General features: G+C 42.8%; 4 non-coding genes across 4 annotated transcripts; all 4 read left to right on the top strand.

Annotated features, from left to right (window-relative positions):
• The first annotated feature begins 2,880 nt into the window (after positions 1-2,880).
• On the top strand, positions 2,881-3,044 carry LOC135036058 (U1 spliceosomal RNA). The gene has a single exon (XR_010230895.1). It is a non-coding gene; the product is annotated as a U1 spliceosomal RNA (small nuclear RNA).
• Positions 3,045-3,103: 59 nt separating this feature from the next.
• LOC135036219 (U5 spliceosomal RNA) lies at positions 3,104-3,220 on the top strand. Its single transcript, XR_010231026.1, has one exon. It is a non-coding gene; the product is annotated as a U5 spliceosomal RNA (small nuclear RNA).
• Positions 3,221-3,494: 274 nt separating this feature from the next.
• On the top strand, positions 3,495-3,610 carry LOC135036214 (U5 spliceosomal RNA). The gene has a single exon (XR_010231022.1). It is a non-coding gene; the product is annotated as a U5 spliceosomal RNA (small nuclear RNA).
• A 275-nt stretch (positions 3,611-3,885) lies between these two features.
• On the top strand, positions 3,886-4,001 carry LOC135036215 (U5 spliceosomal RNA). Its single transcript, XR_010231023.1, has one exon. It is a non-coding gene; the product is annotated as a U5 spliceosomal RNA (small nuclear RNA).
• Positions 4,002-10,319: the final 6,318 nt, after the last annotated feature.

Here is a 10,319-nt window from a genome sequence, read left to right as displayed (position 1 = left end):
TATAACGTGTAGATGAAGCACTAACAGGAGGCTTTAAAATTTTCATTCTAGTGTCTTTCGTTTGGGAGAAAAATGCAAAGGTACAATACAGCTTTTCCTTGCCGATATCTCTCTTTTGCAAAGAGCTAGGCATTGGAAAATTCAGGGCTATAACGTGTAGATGAAGCACTAACAGGAGGCTTTAAAATTTTCATTCTAGTGTCTTTCGTTTGGGAGAAAAATGCAAAGGTACAATACAGCTTTTCCTTGCCAATATCTCTCTTTTGCAAAGAGCTAGGCATTGGAAAATTCAGGGCTATAACGTGTAGATGAAGCACTAACAGGAGGCTTTAAAATTTTCATTCTAGTGTCTTTCGTTTGGGAGAAAAATGCAAAGGTACAATACAGTTTTTCCTTGCCGATATCTCTCTTTTGCAAAGAGATAGGCATTGGAAAATTCAGGGCTATAACGTGTAGATGAAGCACTAACAGGAGGCTTTAAAATTTTCATTCTAGTGTCCTTCGTTTGGGAGAAAAATGCAAAGGTACAATACAGCTTTTCCTTGCCAATATCTCTCTTTTGCAAAGAGCTAGGCATTGGAAAATTCAGGGCTATACCGTGTAGATGAAGCACTAACAGGAGGCTTTTACATTTTCATTCTAGTGTCCTTCGTTTGGGAGAAAAATGCAAAGGTACAATACAGCTTTTCCTTGCCGATATCTCTCTTTTGCAAAGAGCTAGGCATTGGAAAATTCAGGGCTATAACGTGTAGATGAAGCACTAACAGGAGGCTTTAAAATTTTCATTCTAGTGTCTTTCGTTTGGGAGAAAAATGCAAAGGTACAATACAGTTTTTCCTTGCCGATATCTCTCTTTTGCAAAGAGATAGGCATTGGAAAATTCAGGGCTATAACGTGTAGATGAAGCACTAACAGGAGGCTTTAAAATTTTCATTCTAGTGTCCTTCGTTTGGGAGAAAAATGCAAAGGTACAATACAGCTTTTCCTTGCCAATATCTCTCTTTTGCAAAGAGCTAGGCATTGGAAAATTCAGGGCTATACCGTGTAGATGAAGCACTAACAGGAGGCTTTTACATTTTCATTCTAGTGTCCTTCGTTTGGGAGAAAAATGCAAAGGTACAATACAGCTTTTCCTTGCCGATATCTCTCTTTTGCAAAGAGATAGGCATTGGAAAATTCAGGGCTATAACGTGTAGATGAAGCACTAACAGGAGGCTTTAAAATTTTCATTCTAGTGTCTTTCGTTTGGGAGAAAAATGCAAAGGTACAATACAGCTTTTCCTTGCCGATATCTCTCTTTTGCAAAGAGATAGGCATTTGAAAATTCAGGGCTATAACGTATAGATGAAGCACTAACAGGAGGCTTTAAAATTTTCATTCTAGTGTCCTTCGTTTGGGAGAAAAATGCAAAGGTACAATACAGCTTTTCCTTGCCGATATCTCTCTTTTGCAAAGAGATAGGCATTGGAAAATTCAGGGCTATAACGTGTAGATGAAGCACTAATAGGAGGCTTTAAAATTTTCATTCTAGTTTCCTTCGTTTGGGAGAAAAATGCAAAGGTACAATACAGCTTTTCCTTGCCGATATCTCTCTTTTGCAAAGAGATAGGCATTGGAAAATTCAGGGCTATAACGTGTAGATGAAGCACTAATAGGAGGCTTTAAAATTTTCATTCTAGTGTCTTTCGTTTGGGAGAAAAATGCAAAGGTACAATACAGCTTTTCCTTGCCGATATCTCTCTTTTGCAAAGAGCTAGGCATTGGAAAATTCAGGGCTATAACGTGTAGATGAAGCACTAAAAGGAGGCTTTAAAATTTTCATTCTAATGTCCTTCGTTTGGGAGAAAAATGCAAAGGTACAATACAGCTTTTCCTTGTCGATATCTCTCTTTTGCAAAGAGATAGGCATTGGAAAATTCAGGGCTATAACGTGTATATGAAGCACTAACAGGAGGCTTTAAAATTTTCATTCTAGTGTCTTTCGTTTGGGAGAAAAATGCAAAGGTACAATACAGCTTTTCCTTGCCGATATCTCTCTTTTGCAAAGAGCTAGGCATTGGAAAATTCAGGGCTATAACGTGTAGATGAAGCTCTAACAGTAGACTTTAAAATTTTCATTCGTGTCTTTCGTTTGGGAGAAAAATGCAAAGGTACAATACAGCTTTTCCTTGCCAATATCTCTCTTTTGCAAAGAGCTAGGCATTGGAAAATTCAGGGCTATAACGTGTAGATGAAGCACTAACAGGAGGCTTTAAAATTTTCATTCTAGTGTCTTTCGTTTGGGAGAAAAATGCAAAGGTACAATACAGCATTTCCTTGCCGATATCTCTCTTTTGCAAAGAGATAGGCATTGGAAAATTCAGGGCTATAACGTGTAGATGAAGCACTAACAGGAGGCTTTAAAATTTTCATTCTAGTGTCTTTCGTTTTGGAGAAAAATCAGCTTGAATGCTTCAGGGGCTGGGGCATAGCCAACATGAGCCCCACACCAAAGGAGGGTGGAGGTGTTTAATGCAAACTAGGGGTCAGACAAGCGCCGCAAAAGGCCACCATGCCCTGCACGCCCCTTTTCTGTTTTCATATGCAGACGAGGGTTGAAGCCAACTTTGACCCACTGCTTGGATGACATCACCATATGCAAATCCATCTGCGGCAGGCCTTCCCCCAGGAATGCTTGCACTAGTTGTTGCATTTGGTTTGTTGTTTGGGTGTGCTTCAGTATTAGGCAGCCTTCTGCCCTCCCATGTTCATCTGAAAATATGTGTTCTCCCTGCAGTTGTTGTCCCCAGATGAGAGTTCCCTTGTGCTGCCTCAGTTGAATCTCCTTAACTTGACAGAGATGTGCCTGAGCAGCGGCCCTCCCCAGCTCTATCCCAAATCATACTTATTTTGCATAGGAGATACCATGGTCATGAAGATTATTCTCCCAGGGTGAGGTTCATTCATTGCATTCTGGGTATGCTGACCCCTGTGATTTCCCCAAATGTGGGAAACTCGACTGCTTTATTTGTGGTAGTGGGGGACTGTGTTTGTGTTTTCCTCTGGTCAGCTCTGGTAAAAGTCAGATTTCTTTGTTTCAGAGCCTTGTTCTTCTTTTGAGAGTTCCCTTGTGCTAGTTCTTCAGAACGAACAAATCTTTTGCCTTTTACTAAAGATTTCCGTGGAGAGGAGCAAAACTGAGTTTTATCTCAATTTTTGCATGCCCCGTCTTATTGGGGTTTCTTTTATCAGTTTAAAGATAGAACGAGTGTGCTTTAATGTAAGCTCATTTGCGTAGAAATGACAGTAAATGTTTGTTTCTTTTCAAACAGAACTTTCTTGACTATACTAATTGCTTGAAAGATCTGGGAGCACATGGTAAAGAGTACAAACCATGTTTATAGCAAGGGGAAGCCTGGTGAGAAATCTGCTTTCTTTCTTTCAAATTGGGTGCTCACTTTGAGCTGAATGAGGACTGCTGGCATGGCACTCAGGCGACAGGTAGAATCTTGGTCATGCTGTGGTTTCTCTTCAGAACGAACAAATCTTTCGCCTTTTACTAAAGATTTCCGTGCAGAGGAGCAAAACTGAGTTTTATCTCAATTTTTGCATGCCCCATCTTATTGGGGTTTTATTTTATTGGTTTAAAGATAGAACGAGTGTGCTTTAATGTAAGCTCATTTGCATAGAAATGACAGTAAATGTTTGTTTCTTTTCAAACAGAACTTTCTTGACCACACTAATTGTTTGAAAGATCTGGGAGCACATGGAAAAGAGTACAAACCATGTTTATAGCAAGGGGAAGCCTGGTGAGAAATCTGCTTTCTTTCATTCAAATTGGGTGCTCACTTTGAGCTGAATGAGAACTGCTGGCATGGCACTCAGGCGACAGGTGGAATCTTGGTCATGCTCTGGTTTCTCTTCAGAACTAACAAATATTTCGCCTTTTATTAAAGATTTCCGTGGAGAGGAGCAAAACTGAGTTTTATCTCAATTTTTGCATGCCCCATATTATTGGGGTTTCTTTTATCAGTTTAAAGACAGAACGAGTGTGCTTTCTTGTTAGCTTTAATGTAAGTTTATTTGCATAACAATGACAGTAAATGTTTGTTTCTTTTCAAACAGAACTTTCTTGACCATGCTACTTGCTTGAAAGATCTGGGAGCACATGGAAAACAGTACAAACCATGCAGTATCACAAGAGCCTTTATTTGATCTTTCATGAAGATAGAGCAGAATTGAGGACACGTCAACAATTTCTGCCGAAGGTGGTTCATCTTTCCACATGGTGCCTTTGGCCACTGACACCTTCGTTGAGTCAAAGTCTCTGGCTGTGGTCAGAACTTTGAAAATGTATGTCACCAGAACGGTTCAGATTAGGAAAACAGAGGCTCTGTTTGTCCTGTATGCTCCCAACATGATTGGGTGTCCTGCTTCCATGCAGACCATTATGCGCTGGATCTGTGGTAAAATTCAGCATGCTCATTCCACGGCAGGATTGCCGTTACTGAATTAGGTGAAGACCCATTCTACTAGAAAGGTGGGTTCATCCTGGGCAGCTGGTCGGGGAGTCTCGGCATTGCAACTTTGCCGAGCAGCTATTTAGTAAACACTTTTGCTAAGTTTTACAAGTTTGATACCTTGGCTGATGATAACCTCAAGTTGGGTCATTCGGTGCTGCAGAGTCGTACGCACTCTCCCACCCGTTCAAGAGCTTTGGTATAACCCCATGGTTCTTAATGTGACCCCAGCATCCTCTAGGTCGTATGAGAAAATAGGATTTTAATACCTACCGGTAAATCCTTTTCTCTTAGTACGTAGAGGATGCTGGGCACCCGTCCCAGTCCATACTGTGTCTGCAGTTATTACTTGTGGTTATACACATGTTGTGTTACGGTTCTGGTCAGCTTTTTGCTGCAATTGTTCATGCCGTTGGCTTGTGTTCTGTTGAATGCCACGTTCTGCGGCATGCTTAAGGTGTGAGCTGGTAAGATGCTCACCTTAGTTTAACAATAAATCCTTTCCTCGAAATGTCCGTCTCCCTGGGCACAGTTCCTATAACTGGAGTCTGGAGGAGGGGCATAGAGGGAGGAGCCAGTTCACACCCTTTGAAAGTCTTAAAGTGCCCATGTCTCTTGCGGATCCCGTCTATACCCCATGGTTCTTAATGTGACCCCAGCATCCTCTACGGACTAAGAGAAAAGGATGCCCTTGTGTACTATCCTGACTTCTCCTCCCGTCTGCTTACTTTGTGCCTTCCAACGCACAATGCGAACTACAGGTGGTGCTGCAGGGCCCACACCCTTTTACTTGCCTTACAGAGCAGCTCTGGAGCTGTTACAGTGCCCAGCTGCTGCAAGAAATCAGCATGAATGCTTCAGGGGATGGGGCATGGCCAACATGAGCCCCACACCAAAGGAGGGTGGGGGTGTTTAATGCGAACTAGGGGTCATCCAAGCACTGCAAAAGGCCGCCATGCCCTGCATGCCCCTTTTCTCTTTTTATATGCAGATGAGGGTTCCAGCCAACTTTGGCCCACTGCTTGGATGACATCACCGTATGCAAATCCGTCTGCTGCAGACCTTCCCCCAGGAATGCTGTTACTAGTTGTTGGATATGGTTTGATATTTGATGGTGCTTCAGTATTAGGCAGCCTTCCGCCATCCCATGTTCATCTGAAAAGATGTGGTCTCCCTGCAGTTGTTGTCCCCAGACGAGAGTTCCCTTGTGCTTCCTCAGTTGAATCTCCTTAACTTGACGGGGGAGGGGCTGCCCGAGCTGCCACCCTCCCCAGCCCTATCCCAACTCATACTTATTTTACATATTAGATCTCTTGATCATGAAGATTGTTCTCACAGGGTGAGGTTCATCCATTATATTTTAAAATAGGAAGGTACAAATTACATATTTGAATTGCATCTATGTGCTGGATTCAAATGTCCCCCCCCCTTCCTTTCTCAATTGTGCCCGTCAGCAGCTATTCTAAGGTTGCTGCCAATGGGTGTGACACATTAATTTCTTCTGTGGGGTACACTGGACTCCACAAGGATTCACATTGGGGTGTAGAGTAGGATCTTGATCTGAGGCACCAACCGGCTCAAAGCTTTTGACTGTTCCCAAGAAGCTCAGTGCATTCTCCTCTATAACCCCGCTTCCATGAACAGGGAGCTCAGTTTGTAGTTGGTGCCTTCAGTAGCAGGCCAATTAACAGGGGCCTGCCTCAGGCAGCCTATTCTTAGCTATTAATTTTGACAAGAAAAGAAGAACTTGTTTTATGAGAATCTACAAGGGCTGCAGCAGGCTAGGTCTAATAGACATCTTTACTGCAGCTTCATCACTCCCAGCGGCGCTATATACTCCCGTGCCCTGGTTGCTGGGTCACTGCAGCGGAGGCTCCGGTTTCATCCTAAGGTCAGTCACACACACACCACCCTTCCGGATCACGAGGCCGCTGATGAAGGGGAGCGAGGCCGTAGGGGGTGGGCCGTGTGCGCACTGCGGTGGACACTGATTACTGGGCAGCCGCTCCACTAGCCACCAGGTACAGTTAAGGAGCACAGGTCTGGGGGTTTTTCTCCTATATTAACCCAATTTTGTACTGCCCGCAGCGCATTGTGATAGGTAATAGGGCCTGATTCAGGTTGGATTGCAATCACAATAAGCGATCCAACTGCAAAAATTGCTAAGAGCATACGCATGTGCCTGCATTTTCTGCGGCACCCCGCAGAGAATGTGATCGCCTCTGCCTGTCAATCGGGGTGGGGAAGGGGGGGAGAGGTGGGTCAGCAACACTCCATTTCCAAGTCAGGGATGGAGCGGTGCGGGGGCAAGGCTTCAAAATGGGGTCTGCAACGGAGGAGACACAGGGGGCGTGGTCACAGCGGCTGTATGACATCACATTCAGCCGCTGTGATCACAAAAATGGTGGCGGCTTCCTGCGCGCACATACAGTCTGCACCAGCAGGAGCCTACACCATTTTTTATGATCACGCTGAACTGCAGTGCGACTGCAATTACAGCATGGTCAAGAAGGGAGGCGTCATGCTGGGTGGCCATGCCCTGTCACTGTGCAGGAGCCAGCACCGCTCACACACTAGTCCCCGGGTGCAGCCCCCAACCCCCGGGACACCCGGAGCAACAAAATGTAGATTCAGGCCACCAGGCCACGCCCCTACCTATGAAACCATGCCTCCTTTTTACCATTGCGCTGCTTATCTGCGCGCACTGCATTACAATCTCCCTCGCCACCTCTCTGTGTGTCACCAGTGATAGTGACACCTCTGCCATGCTTGTAGCAGCTGGTCCTAAGATCTACGCCTCAAACCCTGAGTGTTTGCCCTTGTGACTTGTTGATCATCATAGCGAAGCAGATGCTTACAGAAAACTGCAGGGGCTTAGATTGAAAATAAAAAAATTGATGGGTATAAGGTAGAGAGGAGCGGGTTCGGTTCTCCGAGAACCGAATTCCCCACGAACTCCACGTGGTTTACACTGGTCCGAGGCAGGCTCGGTTGTTCCCGCCTGACTCGGAAAACCTGAACAAGGGAAAATGTCATCATCCCGCTGTCGGATTCTCGCGAGATTCGGATTCCATATAAAGAGCTGCGCGTTGCTGCCATTTTTACTCGTGCATTGAAGAGAGAGCGGAGAGGACGTGGCTATGTTCTCTCAGTGGAAATCTCAATATCAGTGCTCAGTATCAGTGGTTACTTATTGCTGCTCAGTAATACTAGTAGTGTGTCTCTCCTGCTCAGTGTCAGTTCTCAGTAGTATCCTCATCAGTGCTCAGTATCACTGCTCATTGTCTTGTGCTGCATTGTGGTGCTCAGCATACTACAGTACATTACTAATAGTCCAGTGCTGCATCTTGCTGCTCAGTGTCAGTTCTAGTATCCTCATCAGTGCTCACTATCACTGCTCATTGCATTGTGGTGTTCTGTATACTACAATAACATAGTAATATAGTAACATAGTTTTTGAGGTTGAATAGAGGCAAATTGCCCATCGTGTTCAACCTGTTTTAAGTTGTGATGATTCTACATACTTGCTGAATAATGTTTTATGACTAGTTAGCTACTATAACTCATGTTACCCCCGGATTAACCATGTTGATATTTTAAGTATTATAACCTTGGATAGCTTTTTCATTCAGAAATGTATCCATTCCTTTTTTAAATCCAATTACAGAGTCCGCCATTACCACCTTCCCTGGCAGGGAATTCCACATCCTGATTGCCCTAACAGTGAAGAAACCTTTCCTCCATTGCGTTCTGAACTTTCCTCCAGTCGCAGCGAGTGACCACGTGTTCTTTTAATAAATAATTCCTCTGATAACTCTTTGTTATGTATCTTTACATATTTGAAGATATTAATAATATCTCCTCTTAGGCACCTCTTTTCTAGTGTATAAATATTCAGCCTAGTAAGTCTTTCCTTATAGTCCAGTACTTTTAGGCCTTTAATCAATTTAGTCTTCAGGATCTCTTACACTTCACTTCCATGAGCAGCAGAGTAGTGCAATGGAAGCATGCTGGGCCCATAACCCAGAGGTCGATTGATCGAAACTATCCTCTGCTATGTGCATTTTTTTTTTTATAATTAAAGTAATCAAAAACTGGGATTGATATTTTGGCTCTTTTATTTTTACTTAAAGTACAATAACTTTTATCATTTTAATTTGTTTTAATAGTATATTGACAGCATTGTTTTCTTTAAAAAATCCACTTAATTTTCTTTACCCTATAACTGAAATGGTAACTGACAAAAACAAACTACATTGTCACCAGAAGAGCAATGCAAAATGTACAAGTGATATATGAAAATCATCTTCCATCTTGAATTTCAATGATGCATTGGGACAACAATTTGTGAGAAACATCTTCACCCACAAAGAAAGATTTTCTTAATTCCTTACCTGTGTGCTGATTAGATATCACCTTGTTTTCACATTAAACAGACTTCCCCGTGAGGAAGCAGCAAGGATGCAGTGACGTTTCCTGGTGTCAACCTGTATTATTTCAGTAGACATTGAAATGAGGATGCATCTTTGATGCCTTTCCAATGAAGCAAGTTTATTTCAGTAATAGGTGAAAAACCATTCCTACAAAGGTGTTAATCAGAGACTTGGCTTTGTGGACACTATTCAGAGAGCAAATTTGTTAGCATAAACATAAAATCAGAAAATGAAGAGCTGTTTAATCACTCAATTGGACTTTTCTGCCAGCATATTTTTTTTCTCTGCAACCCACTGCTAAATTGTGCTTCCTAGCTGTTTTTTTATAAAATCACTTAATCAAATCTAACTCTGATTACATCAGAGAAGGCCAGGTACCCTACACCATAAGGGGGGTTTTTGAAATTTTGACTTGTCTACTTAAAGATCACCAAAATCTGACTACAAGGTCAATTACATCCCTGGGTGGGATTGAACCACCAACCTTTTGGTTAATAGCCAAACATGCTAACCGATTGCGCCACAGAGACACCTTGCAAAAGTCAATACTGACAAAGGCTAATAATCATTCATCTAGAACGTTTCCTAGAAAAACTTTAAAAAGTCAATAATCTGGAGAATTTTTGTAAGAAACACATTGGTACTTTCCCATGATGAGTGAGTGCTTCAGGATTTCTTGCACTTACATGGGCTATTAACCAAAAGGTTGGTGGTTCAATCCCACCCAGGGATGTAATTGACCTTGTCATCAGATTTTGGTGATCTTTAAGTAGACAAGTCAAAATTTCAAACCCCCTCTTATGGTGTAGGGTACCTGGCCTTCTCTGACGTAATCAGAGTTAGATTTAATTAAGTGATTTTATAAAAAACAGCTAGGAAGCACAATTTAGCAGTGGGTTGCAGAGAAAAAAATAACATTTTAAACCTACCGGTAATTTTTTTTTCTCGTAGTCCGTAGAAGATGATGGGGACTCCGTAAGGACCATGGGGGATAGACGGGCTCCGCAGCAGACATGGGCACTTTAAGAAAGACTTTAGATCTGGGTGTGCACTGGCTCCTCCCTCTATGCCCCTCCTCCATACCTCAGTTAGAGAAACTGTGCCCAGAGGAGACAGACAGTTCGAGGAAAGGATTTTTGTTAATCCAAGGTCAAGATTCATACCAGCCACACCAATCACACCGTATAACTTGTGATATACTACCCAGTTAACAGTATGAATCAAATCTAACTCTGATTACATCAGAGAAGGCCAGGTACCCTACACCATAACAGGGGTTTTCGAAATTTTGACTTGTCTACTTAAAGATCAACAAAATCTGATTACAAGTTCAATTACGTCCCTGGGTGGGATTGAACCACCAACCTTTTGGTTAATAGCCGTACAC

The sequence above is a fragment of the Pseudophryne corroboree genome, unplaced genomic scaffold (assembly GCF_028390025.1).
Source record: "Pseudophryne corroboree isolate aPseCor3 unplaced genomic scaffold, aPseCor3.hap2 scaffold_630, whole genome shotgun sequence".
NCBI classification, from domain to species: domain Eukaryota; kingdom Metazoa; phylum Chordata; class Amphibia; order Anura; family Myobatrachidae; genus Pseudophryne; species Pseudophryne corroboree.
This window is presented reverse-complemented; position numbering and strand designations above follow the sequence as displayed.